This window comes from Bubalus kerabau, chromosome 7 (assembly GCF_029407905.1).
Source record: "Bubalus kerabau isolate K-KA32 ecotype Philippines breed swamp buffalo chromosome 7, PCC_UOA_SB_1v2, whole genome shotgun sequence".
In the NCBI taxonomy this organism is placed as follows: domain Eukaryota; kingdom Metazoa; phylum Chordata; class Mammalia; order Artiodactyla; family Bovidae; genus Bubalus; species Bubalus kerabau.
The window spans coordinates 106,399,650-106,414,149 of record NC_073630.1 but is presented as its reverse complement, the minus strand read 5'-3'; the positions used below and the strand labels follow the sequence as shown (position 1 = coordinate 106,414,149).

General features: G+C 41.2%; 1 non-coding gene across 1 annotated transcript; it reads left to right on the top strand.

Annotated features, from left to right (window-relative positions):
- The first annotated feature begins 14,084 nt into the window (after positions 1-14,084).
- LOC129658244 (U6 spliceosomal RNA) lies at positions 14,085-14,191 on the top strand. The gene has a single exon (XR_008717337.1). It is a non-coding gene; the product is annotated as a U6 spliceosomal RNA (small nuclear RNA).
- The last annotated feature ends 309 nt before the right edge of the window (positions 14,192-14,500 follow it).

Sequence of the window (14,500 nt, the reverse complement as noted above, 5' to 3'; positions counted from 1 at the left end):
TTTCTATATAATTTTATTTATTTTTTCATTTATTCATTTATTTTTGGCTGTGCTGGGTCGTCATTGCTGCAGCCTGTGGAATCTTCCCAGACCAGGGACCTAACCCATATCCACTGCATTGGCAAGTGGATTCTTAACCTGAATCCCTGAACCACCAGGGAAGTCTGTTATTGCCTGCCTTCCTGGTTTTTAAGGGACAGTAACTTTTTAGAAACAAAGAAATTGTGGAAGTAGAGACGAAAACACATTTTCATGCATCAGGGACCAAAAAATGTTTTGCCAAGTAGATAAAGGAATATGAGTAGCCTGATAATGTTTGTTGTGGTAAAACAAGATACTGGAGCAAATAACCTCACATTTCCAGTGGTTAATTAATGCAATGAAAGTGTGTTTCTTATTCATATAAAAGACCCAGGCAGGTGTGTCTAGTCAAAGGGCAGCCTTCCTACTTATTCCAGGGTGCACGGCTCTTCCGTTTTGTAGTTCTGTTTTCTAGTATCTCAGAGTTCTCTGAAGCGGATGGTGAAAGAGAGAATGGAGAAGAATAGAGAAGCCTCATCCACTTCTAAGAAATCTGCAGCCTCATTGGATCCACAGATGACTGAAAAAACAAAAATGTGTTACATCCACACTGTGGAATATTATTCAGCCTTTAAAAAGGAAGGAAGTGCTCACATGCTGTAACATGGCTAAACTTTTTGAAGACATCATGTTAAGTGAAACAAGCCAGACACAAGAGGGCAAATACTGTATACTTCCAGTTATATGAGGCATCTAGAATAGTCCAATATAGACAGAGTAGAACAGTGGTTATCAGGAGCTTTGGGGAGGAGCACTGGCCACTGTATCTTTAAAAGGTACAGAGTTTTAGTCTGAGAAGGTGAAAAAGTTCTAGAAATGGAGAGTGGTGATGGTTGTGCAACAAACAATGTGACTGCACTAAATATCATTGAACTGTACACTTAAAATGATCAACTTTACACATTACCATACATAAAATAGATGGCCAGTGGGAATTTACTGTATGACTCAGGGAGCTCAAACCAGTGCTCTGAACTAGAAGGGAAGGGTGGTGTGGGTGGGAGAGAGGTTCAAGAGGGAAGGGACATATGTATACCTGTGGCTGATTCCTGTTGATGTATGGCAGAAACCAGCACAATATTGAAAAGCAATTATCCTCCAATTAAAAATATAAATTTTAAAAAAGATAAATTTCATGTTGAGCACATTTTATCACAATTTTTTTTTTTTTAAAAAAGGCCTCAGTATAGAACTAGTCAAGAGCACCTGGAAAAAAAACAATCTTTGGCTGACCAGTTGCTTTCCAGTGATACCTGTACCTATGAGAGGGAGTGCAGAATTTGCATGGACATCTGCCTTTTTCTGCCACAACTGGGAAGGGAGAGAGGCAAAGCCCTGGAGTATTCCTTATTGAGAGAGTCAGTTCCTAGGCAGGTTGATAAGGAGTCTAGGGGTCCCCAAGGAGAGAGGGGTCTGGAATTCTCAAAGAGGAAGAAAGGACAAACTTTTTTTCTTTCTCCACATTCCTTAGGATTATATAACAATAATGTATCCTGCCTAAGGACAGTCTCTGGATTAAACCTTCTGTTATCTTAAAATGTAAATTATGGGAGTAGACCTGGTCTTTACAAGGATGTATCCTGCCTGAGGACAGTGTTATCTTAAAATGTAAATTATGGTAGTAGGTCTGATGAGGTCTTTATAACCTCCAGACATTCTTTGGATTATATAACTTCATTGTTAACACTAGCAAGCGGGTACTCTTTCTACCCCCTTCTGATGCCTATGTCAGAAGCTTTCTCTATCTCCTTTATACTTTAATAAAACTTTATTACACAAAAGCTCTGAGTGATCAAGCCTCGTCTCTGGCCCCGGATTGAATTCTTCTCTGGGGGCCAAGAATCCCGGTGTCTTCGAGTGATTCAACAACAACCTTTCACTTATGCTCACTCATCCATGTTCAAATAAAATGTCTTCTGGGTCATTATTTTCTTTCAGTGGTAACAGTTTCATTTCACCTTTTTCAAGGTTATCTAGATTTATGTCTATGTAGTCCTTACCGTCTCCTGCACAAAAAAGATCTTCACGACCCAGATAATCACGATGGTGTGATCACTGACCTAGAGCCAGACATCCTGGAATGTGAAGTCAAGTGGGCCTTAGAAAGCATCACTACGAACAAAGCTAGTGGAGGTGATGGAATTCCAGTTGAGCTATTCCAAATCCTGAAAGATGATGTTGTGAAAGTGCTGCACTCAATATGCCAGCAAATTTGGAAAACTCAGCAGTGGCCACAGGACTGGAAAAGGTCCGTTTTCATTCCAATCCCAATGAAAGGCAATACCAAAGAATGCTCAAACTACCGCACAATTGCACTCATCTCACACGCTAGGAAAGTAATGCTCAAAATTCTCCAAGCCAGACTTCAGCAATATGTGAACCGTGAACCTCCTGATGTTCAAGCTGGTTTTAGAAAAGGCAGAGGAACCAGAGATCAAATTGCCAACATCTGCTGGATCATGGAAAAAGCAAGAGAGTTCCAGAAAAGCATCTATTTCTGCTTTATTGACTATGCCAAAGCCTTTGACTGTGTGGATCACAATAAACTGTGGAAAATTCTTCAAGAGATGGGAATACCAGACCACCTGATCTGCCTCTTGAGAAATTTGTATGCAGGTCAGGAAGCAACAGTTAGAACTGGACATGGAACAACAGACCGGTTCCAAATAGGAAAAGGAGTACATCAAGGCTGTATATTGTCACTCTGCTTATTTAACTTATATGCAGAGTACATCATGAGAAATGCTGGACTGGAAGAAGCACAAGCTGGAATCAAGATTGCCGGGAGAAATATCAATAACCTCAGATATGCAGATGACACCACCCTTATGGCAGAAAGTGAAGAGGAACTCAAAAGCCTCTTGATGAAAGTGAAAGAGGAGAGTGAAAAAGTTGGCTTAAAGCTCAACATTCAGAAACAAAGATCATGGCATCTGGTCCCATCACTTCATGGGAAATAGATGGGGAAACAGTGAAAACAGTGTCAGACTTTATTTTTCTGGGCTCCAAAATCACTGCAGATGGTGACTGCAGCCGTGAAATCAAAAGGTGCTTACTCCTTGGAAGGAAAGTTATGACCAACCTAGATAGCATATTAAAAAGCAGAGACATTACTTTGCCAACAAAGGTCCATCTAGTCAAGGCTCTGGTTTTTCCTGTGGTCATGTATGGATGTGAGAGTTGGACTGTGAAGAAGGCTGAGCACTGAAGAATTGATGCTTTAGAACTGTGGTGTTGGAGAAGACTCTTGAGAGTCCCTGGGACTGCAAGGAGATCTAACCAGTCCATTCTAAAGGAGATCAGCCCTGGGATTTCTTTGGAAGGACTGATGCTGAAGCTGAAACTCCAGTACTTTGGCCACCTCATGCAAAGAGTTGACTTATTGGAAAAGACTCTGATGCTGGAAAGGATTGGGGGCAGGCGGAGAAGGGGACGACAGAGGATGAGATGGCTGGATGGCATCACTGACTCGATGGACGTGAGTCTGAGTGAACTCCGGGAGTTAGTGATGGACAGGGAGGCCTGGCATGCTGCGATTCATGGGGTCGTAAAGAGTCGGACACAACTGAACGACTGAACTGAACTGAACTGAACTACCGTCTCCTAGCCTGTGTTATAAATGCTCTTCACATGTTAAATTATTTAACTATCATAAAATCTTTATAACATAGATGATTTTGTTGTCCTTGTGTGCATGCTAAGTCACTTCAGTTGTGTCTGACTCTTTGCGACCCTATGAACGCACCAGGCTCCTCTGTCCATGGGATTCTCCAGGCAAGAACACTGGAGTGTGTTGCATGTCCTCCTTCAGTGAACCTTCCCAACACAGGAATTAAACCTGTGTGTCCTATGTCTCCTGCATTGGCAGGTGGGTTCCTTACCACCAGTGCCAGCTAGGAAGCCCTTTGTGATCCTTATTTTAAGATCAATGACCTGATGCACAGAGAAATTACTAAATAAGGTTAGAATGTACATGCTGGGGACCAGCCTCAGCAGAGTCCAGGGATACTCTCAAGATGAATGGTGTCGGCGAATGAATGACACGGGGAGGCCAAGCTTTGGTGAGCAAGGCCCGTAACTTTATTTTCAAAAGGAGCCTTTATACCCTGACTTGTACATAGAGGGAAATGAAAGATGCAAGGTCATGCAGAGTCAGCCCAAACACTCCAGCAGTTTTGCCCTTATCGAAATCAGGATTTTTTTCTGTATGCCTTTCCATAAACAAGGGTCTTATGCTATGTACATTATCTTCTGCCCTGGAGGCCTGTTGACATTTTATGACCCTTTTTTGATAAAGGTTGATCAACCAGAAAACTTGTTTTCCCTTGAAGTGTTTTTTCTTTATATTTCTAATCTGTGTCAGCCTCAGAAAGTACTAAACAGAGTTACATTCTCATGGAGCAAAGGTGCAGTGGGTCACAACAAAGAAAGAACTTACTAGCTCAAAGGTCTGATGTGGTTAATACCAAGGCTACTACTTGTTTTTCTTGCATTCCAACTACATTAAGTAATGCACTCCCACGTGCGCAGTGGATAAGGGATATGGGAACTTGGCAGCAAGCATTGGCCCAATAGTGAAGCCCTTTACCAGTACTATTCTAATAATTTTTAACCCCTTAAAGGGCTCTATGCCCATTAGGACTTTTAGAATGTTTAGGCTTCCCGTGCCTTTCATGGTTGGGAAGTTGTGAACAATCATGTGCATTAGTTGTAAGAGTAAGGAAAAACCTGTCAAGCAAGCTAGAATGCCAACAGAGGGATTAGAATAGAAATATTCCTTTCATGCCCAGGAGCCTTATCAACTTAGAGCCCTAAGTTGATTTTCTCCAGAGAAAGGTGGTCAGAGATAGCCCTCTGCTAATATCAGAAGAGTGGTTAAAAGGCATAATATAGTAGACAGTAGACAGACAGATTTTGGTTTTGGGGTAGATGCTCGAGCAGGTCCAGGGAATCCCTTGAGTCCTGATCCACCTTTGCCTGTCAGGTCTTCTCTGCACGACCTTTGTCATGGGTGGGATCTCCCGTGGTGGCTCCCAGCATGTACAGCTACTAAGTGACCCACCAAGGACTGGAGCCGTTGTCCAATAGAACTCATATTTATTTATTTATTTATTTGGCTGTACCGGGACTTAGTTGGGATGTATGGGATCTAGTTCCCTAATCAGGGATCAAACCTGCACCCCCCCTGCAGTGGAATCTGGGAGTCTTAACCACTAGACCACCAGGAAGTCCCTAGAATACATCCATTTTTTTTTTAACTACTATACCATACTGCCTCCTGGGAAGCTGTGGTGTATTGAGATTAATACAATATATATGATATATTTTGCTAAGAAAGTGGTTCACCTGCTTTTAATACTAGCTTCAACAAAAGACCTGGTTTATTTCTCTCTCATTTAAAAACTCTAAGCTAGGAACTTCCCTAGTGATCCAATAGCTGAAACTCCAAGCTCCCAATGCAGTGGGTCCAGGTTCAATCCCTGGTCAGGGAACTAGATCCCATATACTGCAATTAAGACTTGGTGCCACCAAATAAATAAACATATTTTTTAAAATACTAATTTTAAAAAGCCTAAACTATTGGGAGGCCCAGGAGAAGAAGCCAGCCTTGCTCTACAGTGTCATTTAGGGACCCGGAACTCTTCTACAAATACTTCTCCATCTGCTCCTACGGTGTGTCTGTCCCCTGTCTTCCAGGACATCGTGGTTCCAGCACAAGGGAAGTGGGAAAGAGGAAGTGAAGGGAAAGCAGTTTTCTTCTGAGTATGACTTGGAAGTCACACACACCATTGCCATTCCTATGAAGAGAAGTGAAAGTAGTTCAGTCATGTCCAGCATTTTGCGATCCCATGGACTATAGCCCTCCAGGTTCCTCTGTCCGTGAAATTATCCAGGCGAGAATACTGGAGTGGGTTGCCATTCCCTTCTCCAGGGGACCTTCCTGACCCAGGTATCGAGCCCTGGTCTCCCACATTGCAGGCAGATTCTTTACCATCTGAAGGCTCCAGGAAAGTCCCCAGTTCAGCCATAACTTCATCATACAGCCTCAACAAGCTGTCTAAGGAACTGAGAATGTAGGGTTCAACAAGCCAGCCATGAGCTCATTGGAAACTCAGAGAAGAGTTGATTCTTTGCAATCTCTACCTTGCTTGGTCATCACATAAACATCACGTTCTTAATCATCAGACCATATGTAGTACCTAGGTTGTAGAGATGGAAAGTTATTTTATTTATTTATTTAAAAATTTTATTTATTTTACTTTACAATATTGTATTGGTTTTGCCATACATTGACTTGAATCTGCCATGGGTGTACATTTGTTCCCCATCCTGAACCCCCGTCCCACCTCCCTCCCCATACCATCCCTCTGGTCATCCCAGTGCACCAGCCCCGAGCACCCTGTATCATGCATTGAACCTGGACTGGTGATTGGTTTCACATATGATAATTTACATGTTTCAATGCCATTCTCCCATATCATCCCACCCTTGCCCTCTCCCACAGAGTCCAAAAGACTGTTCTATACATCTGTGTCTGTTTTGCTGTCTAGCATACAGGGTTATCATTACCATCTTTCTAAATTCCATATATATGCATTAGTATATTGTATTGGTGTTTTTCTTTCTGGCTTACTTCACTCTGTATAATAGGCTCCAGTTTCATCCACCTCATTAGAACTGATTCAAATGTATTCTTTTTAATTGCTGAGTAATACTCCACTGTGTATATGTACCACAACTTTCTTATCCATTCATCTGCTGATGGACATCTAGGTTGCTTCCATGTCCTAGCTATTATAAACAGTGCTGCGATGAACATTGGGGTACACGTGTCTCTTTCCCTTCTGGTTTCCTCAGTGTGTATGACCAGCAGTAGGATTGCTGGGTCATATGGCAGTTCTATTTCCAGTTTTTTAAGGAATCTCCACACTGTGCTCCATAGTGGCTGTACTAGTTTGCATTCCCACCAACAATGTAAGAGGGTTCCCTTTTCTCCACACCCTCTCCAGCATTTATTGCTTGTAGACTTTTGGATCGCAGCCATTCTGACTGACATGAAATGGTACCTCATTGTGGTTTTGATTTGCATTTCTCTGATAATGAGTGATGTTGAGCATCTTTTCATGTGTTTGTTAGCCATCTGTATGTCTTCTTTGGAGAAATGTCTGTTTAGTTCTTTGGCCCACTTTTTGATTGGGTCTTTTATTTTTCTGGAATTGAGCTGTAGGAGTTGCTTGTATATTTTTGAGATTAATTCTTTGTCCATTGCTTTGTTTGCTATTATTTTCTCCCATTCTGAAGGCTGTCTTTTCACCTTCCTTATAGTTTCCTTTGTTGTGCAGAAGCTTTTAATTTTAATTAGGTCCCATTTGTTTATTTTTGCTTTTATATCCAATATTCTGGGAGGTGGATCATAGAGGATCCTGCTGTGGTTTATGTTGGAGAGTGTTTTGCTATGTTTTCCTCTAGGAGTTTAATAGTTTCTGGTCTTACATTTAGATCTTTAATCCATTTTGAGTTTATTTTTGTGTATAGTGTTAGAAAGTGTTCTAGATTCATTCTTTTACAAGTGGTTGACCAGTTTTCCCAGCACCATTTGTTAAAGAGATTGTCTTTTCTCCATTGTATATTCTTGCCTCCTTTGTCAAAGATAAGGCATCCATAGGTGCATGGATTTATCTCTGGGCTTTCTATTTTGTTCCATTGATCTATATTTCTGTCTTTGTGCCAATACCATACTGTCTTGATGACTATGGCAAGTTATTTTTTTAAATGTGTATAGAAAGCAACTCAGAAAAATTCTAGGTGGTAGAGAATAGGTAAAAAATAGTTTGTATAAATAGGTAAGCACAGTTTGGTAGTAGTGGGATGAACCCAATTTTAGATTCTGTAAGACTTGGGGTCTAATTTGCCTCTGACATTTACTAGTGTGTGAAGGTGGGCAATTTATTTAAATTCTCTCAACTTTGGATTCCTCATCTGTAAAATGAAAGTGACAACCAACACTTACTTTCAGAATTATTTTGGCAATTAATTAGATAAAGTATATAATGTCTATAAAACACGTCAAGTTTGACATTTCCAACACCAAACTCTCAATATTCTTTCCCAAACTTGCTTTTCTGATAGTCCTGCCTGTCAGAGTAGATAGGCAACTTCATCCTTCTATCTTCCCAGGCTAAAATCCCTGGAGTTATCATTATCATTTTCCATCTTCATATATAAACCATCAATAAATCCTGTCCACTTGCCACACAAACCACATCCACTATTCAACCACATCTCACCACTTGCCCTGCCACCACCCTGCTTCCAGTCATCATTTTGCTTTGCCTGGATCATTCCAACAGCCTCTTAAGTGTTCTTCTTGCTTCTTCCTGAGCCTCCTACACTATCTCCTAGCAGGCAAAATCATCTTTTTAAACATAAGACTGATTATGTTCAGAGCTATCCTCTGTTGTCTCAGAGTAAATCCTTCACAATCTGGCCACCTGTTGACTCTCTGACCCCATCTCTTATTATTCTATGATTTTAAACTCAACTGGAGTCTGAAGATCATAGATTAATACCTATAAAGCAGCTGGTAAAGTATGGCTGGGATTCATCTATTAATGCTCTCCTCTAGCCAGAGCAATAGGGAAAAGAGATATTCAACATTTCACTGTGTTGAAGACCAATATTTTAAAAAAGCATTGAAAGAAAAGTGAAAGTGAAGTCGCTTAGTCGTCTCCGACTCTTTGCAACCCCTTGGACTGTAGCCCACCAGGCTTCTACATCCATGGAATTTTCCAGGCAAGAGTATTGGAGTGGGTTGCCATTTCCTTCTCCAGGGGATCTTCCCAGCCCAGGGATTGAACCTGGGTCTCACACATTGCAGGCAGATGCTTTACCATCTAAGCCAATTTTATTTTGAAAAATGCTCCTTAAGAATTCCCTGGAAGTCCAGTGGTTTGGACTCTGTGTTTCCATGGCAGAGGGCATGGGTTCAATTCCTGGTTGGGGAACTAAGATCCCGCATGCCATGTGGTGTGCTAAAAAAAAAACAAACTCTTCTTGTCAAAAGAAGCGTTTGGAAAAACAGCCGAGGCATCATTGAGACCTCAACTTGAATGATCATCTCATCTGAATCAGCCTCTTTATCCTGTCATTCATCACTGTATTATATTTCTTCCATAGCACCTCCCAGTTCAGTTCAGTCTCTCAGTCATGTACAACTCTTTGCAACCCCATGAACTACAGCATGCCAGACTTCTCTGTTCATCACCTACTCCCACAGCTTGCTCAAATTCATGCCCATTGAGTCAGTGATGCCATCCAACTGTCTCATCCTTTGTCGTCCCCTTCTCCTCCCACCTTCAATCTTTCCCAGCATCAGGGTCTTTTCCAATAAATCAGTTCTTCATATCAGTGGCCAAAGTATTGGAGCTTCAGCTTCAGCATCAGTCCTTCCAATGAATATTCAGGACTGATTTCCTTTAGGACTGACTGGTTGGATCTCCTTGCAGTCCAAGGGACTCTCAAGAGTCTTCTTCAACACCAGACTTCAAAACCATCAATTCTTTGGCGCTCAGCTTTCTTCACAGTCCAACTCTCACATCTATATGAGAGAGTCAGTTCCTAGGCCGGTTGATAAGGAGTCTAGGGGTCCCCAAGGAGAGAGGGGTCTGGAATTCTCAAAGAGGAAGAAAGGACAAACTTTTTTTCTTTCTCCGCATTCCTTAGGATTATATAACAATAATGTATCCTGCCTAAGGACAGTCTCTGGATTAAACCTTCTGTTATCTTAAAATGTAAATTATGGGAGTAGACCTGGTCTTTACAAGGATGTACCTTGCCTGAGGACAATGTTATCTTAAAATATAAATTATGGGAGTAGGTCTGATGAGGTCTTTACAACCTCCAGACATTCTTTGGATTATATAACTTCATTGTTAACACTAGCAAGCAGGTACTATTTCTGCCCCCTTCTGATGCCTATGTCAGAAGCTTTCTCTATCTCCTTTATACTTTAATAAAAGTTTATTACACAAAAGCTCTGAGTGATCAAGCCTCGTCTCTGGCCCCGGATTGAATTCTTCTCCTCCGGGGGCCAAGAATCCCGGTGCGTTATTCAACAACCTTTCACATACATGACTATTGGAAAAACCATAGCCTTGACTAGACAGACCTTTGTTGGCAAAGTAATGTCTCTGTTTTTTAATATGCTGTCTAGGTTGGTCATAATTTTCCTTTTAAGGAGTAAGCATCTTTTAATTTCATGGCTGCAATCACCATCTGCAGTGATTTTGGAGCCCCCAAAAAATAAAGTCAGCCACTATTTCCACTGTTTCCCCATCTATCTGCCATGAAGTGATGGGACCAGATGCCATAATCTTAGTTTTCTGAAGGTTGAGCTTTAAGCCAACTTTTTCACTCTCCTCTTTCACTTTCATCAAGAGGCTCTTTAGTTCCTCTTCACTTTCTGCCATGAGGGTGGTGTCATCTGCGTATCGGAGGTTATTGACATTTCTCCTGAAATTTTGTTAGTATTAAAACCACTACATTTATTGTCATTTTCTCAGTGTTCCCAAGGACAACGGATATTCAAACATGAAAACCTAAGGTAAATTGTTTATGTAAAACGCATTCATAACAGAATTAGAATAAATTTAAAGGAATTTAAAGGCAAATAAAATTATAAAATTAATTTTTAATACTTATGGAAGCTATCCGATTCACACGTTTTCTTTCCAGTAACCCTCTGGTCATATTTCTGTGGGGTGTCCTTAGTGGCTGTGTGCTTCTCTTTCCAACTCTTCATTCAGTGATATCACACCCGTAGCATGAAACCTGCCATTGACGGAGTATTTACAGAAGAAGGGTATTTACAGTATTTACAGGATAAGGGGAAAATCGAAAAATCAGATTTTAGAACCCTCTCATCCTGGGAGAGCTAGCTGTTAAACATTTACCATCTCATGGCTGAACTTAGCATTTGCTAAGTTTACTATATGGAAATATATAGTAAGAGGTATTTTACAAACCTGTTAGGAATTGTGGGAAACTTGAGCCATAAGTTCAAGAACAACTAAGCAAGTAAGAAAAAATGAAGCAGTTATTATCTCTGCTGCTGTTTAGTCTCTAAGTCATGTCCGACTCTTTGGCAATCCCATGGACTGTAGCCCACCAGGCTCCTTCTGTCCATGGGATTTCCCAGGCAAGAATACTAGAGTGGGTTGCCACTTCCTTCTCCAGGGGATATTCCTGACCCAGGGATCAAACCCAAGTCTCCTGCATTGGCAGGTGGATTCTTTACCACTGAGCCATGAGGGAGGCCTAATTATTATCTCTAGGAAAAGCAAGACATAATAAATATACTATAACTATAATGCATTATCTGACTCAGCTAGGGGCAAAATCTTACATAATCATTATAATGAAAGCACTGAGGACTTCCCTGCTGGTCCAGTGACTAGACTCTGTGCTCCCAATGCAGGGGGCCTGCATTCCATCCCTGGTCAGGGAGCTAGGTCCCACATGACATAACTAAAGGTTCAAATGCCGCTACTAAAGATCCCTCATGCCACAGTAAAGGCCCAGTGCAGCCAAATAAATAAATAAAGATTTGTTTAAAAATGAAGCACTGTGTGCATGCTAAGTCGCTTCAGTCATGTCCAACTCTGTGCACCCTATGAACTGCAGCCTACCAGGTTCCTCTGTCTATGGGATTTCCCAGGCAAGAATACTGAAGTGGGTTGCCCTGCCCTCCTCCAGGGGATCTGCCCATCCCAGGGATGGAACCCCCATCTGCCTGAGTCTCTTGCATTGAATTATTTATGACTAGCACCACCTGGGAAGCTCCAGGTCTCCACATTGCAGACAGATTCTTTACCATCTGAGGCACCAGGGAAGCTGCAAGCACTGAATATGGATTTAACCAAAACTGGAATATAAATTTTTTGGAGGGAAGAAAAGAGGGAAGGAGCTCTGTGTAAGGGAACTAAGATCTTCACCTGTTGCATTGGAAGTGGTTGACAGGCAAGGGAATGTCCCCCTCTCGGACCTCTAGATGCAGGGAGCACGTCTACCCAGTGGGTCTAGTCGCTGCACTTTGAAATTGACCACTATAGCTATGTGGAGGTCACTCTTCCCATGGGCTGCTCCCAGTCAATGACTGGGAGATAGGGCATCCCTCCAAAGGGTGACTGTGACTCGAGGACTCCTCATTGGCTTTGCTGGCCTTTCCTTAGGGCTGCTCTGTGATCTAAGGTGACTCTACCCCATCTTCTGCCCTTCCCTGTCTCTTGACTTAGTAAGATCTGCAGGCAGTCTAACAGCATCTCCCAAGCTTCTCCCAGGTCCCTTTCCATTTTTCCTCACAGGCATGTCCTGGAATAAAGTTTTCTCTTTTGTGTCTGCCTCTTTGATGGTCTGGACTAACACAGAAGTCAATTAATAATACCTAAAATGAATGAACCTAATGATTATAGATATATATATTTCTTGAAATATACATGTAAATATCAGAAGAAGTAGCTAAGAACAGTAAAAGTGCTGAAGGGCATATATTTTTAACTCTTTAGCACTACTTGACTTTTTAATATGTGCTTATATTAACTATTTTTTAACTTTATTTTATATTATAGTTGATTAACAATGTGATAGTTTCAGGTGTATAGCAAAGTGATTCACTCATGTGTATACATGTATCTATTCTTTTTTCAAATTCTTTTCCCATTTAGGTTTATATTAACTATTTTGGGGCTCCCGTAGTGGCTCACATGATAAAGAATCTATCTGCAATGCAGGAGACCCAGATTCAATCCCTGGGTCGGGAAGATCCCCTGGAGAAGGAAATGGCAACCCACTTCAGTATTCTTGCCTGGAGAATTCCATGGACAGAGGAGCCTGGCAGGCTGCAGTCCATGGGCTTCCAAAGTGTCGGACACAACTGGGTAACTAAGCACATATAACTATTTTTAAGTAAGTTGTCTAAAAGTTAAAGGCCACTGCTCTAGATATTGGTTGCTGTTGATTTTTAAGGGGAAACAAAACATCATATACACTTTATCATCTGTTTTTCTAGCAATGATTCCTTTCACTTTCTTTTTGAATTCAACAAACTCCTAGCAAACAGCTCCTCCCAGAGGGAGCAAAATGATCTGCCATCTAAGTGCCCACTCTGGGATGAAAGTGCTAGTGACCATGCCTTTGAGTTATTTTTTCCACATTTAATATATATGAAAGAATAATTTTCAGAAATGTCATTTTTCTTTTCTTGTCTTCTCCTCACTTCAGGTAGAAAAGCCCTCATTATGAGTTTGGCTTGGGCATTTTTGCAAATGCCATCAAATTTGTATAAACCTACTAGAACTAGAACACCTTTTCAGATAAAAAGGACAGTTTACTGAGACACTGTATTTTATTATCCAAACACAGCAATAAGACCATTCACCATCTTCATGATTGGTTCAGTTATGTCTGACTCTTTTTGACCCCATGGACTGTAGCACACCAGGCTGTCCATCACCAACTCCTGGAGTTTGCTCAAACTCATGTCCATTGAGTCAGTGATGCCATCCAACCATCTCATCCTGTCATCCCCTTCTCCTGCTGTATAGCAAAGTGAATCTGCCACATGTATACATATCATCTTCATGATCATTAGGGAGGATTTTCCCATGTTGTGCTCATCTTTATGAAAATGTCACCTAATCCTAAATCCTTCATTTTTCACTTAAAAATGTAGTGGGAAATTCTAGTTAAACTGATAGATTAAAACATAAATTTACCACCATTCCCTCTCATAACTCCTCTAGAATGGCAATGAAGGAAACTTTAAAAGATGTAAAGTCACAGGGTAAAAAAAATTGCAACAGGGAAGAGAATACACAAAGCAGATGGATGAGTGTAAAGTAACAGCAGAACAGAGAATCCTGAAACCTAGCCCTCAGAGGGCTAAACCTGAAAGAAACAAACTGACATTTGCTTTTGAGGAAATTAAAGTAAAACAAGCAAGCACAGGGCTCGCTTCACTAGCACATATACTAAAATTGGAATGATACAGAAAAAATTTGTATGGCCCCTGCACAAGGATGACACTCAAATTCGTGAAGCATTTCATATTTTTTGGATTGGAAGATTGGGACTGACCTATATACACTCAGTTCAGTTCAGTTGCTCGGTCGTGTCCAACTCTTTGCAACCCCACAAACCGCAGCTACTGTGTAAAAAGCAGATAACCTATAAGAACCGACTGTATAGCACAGGGAACTCTACTCAGTGCTCTGGGTGGCCTTCCTTCCTAATGGGAAGGCAATCAAGGAAGAGGGGATGTATGTACACATGTGGCTGATTCACTATGCTATACAGCAGAAACTAACACAACATTGTAAGACAATTTTACTCCAATTAAAAAAATTTTTTAAATAAATCCTGT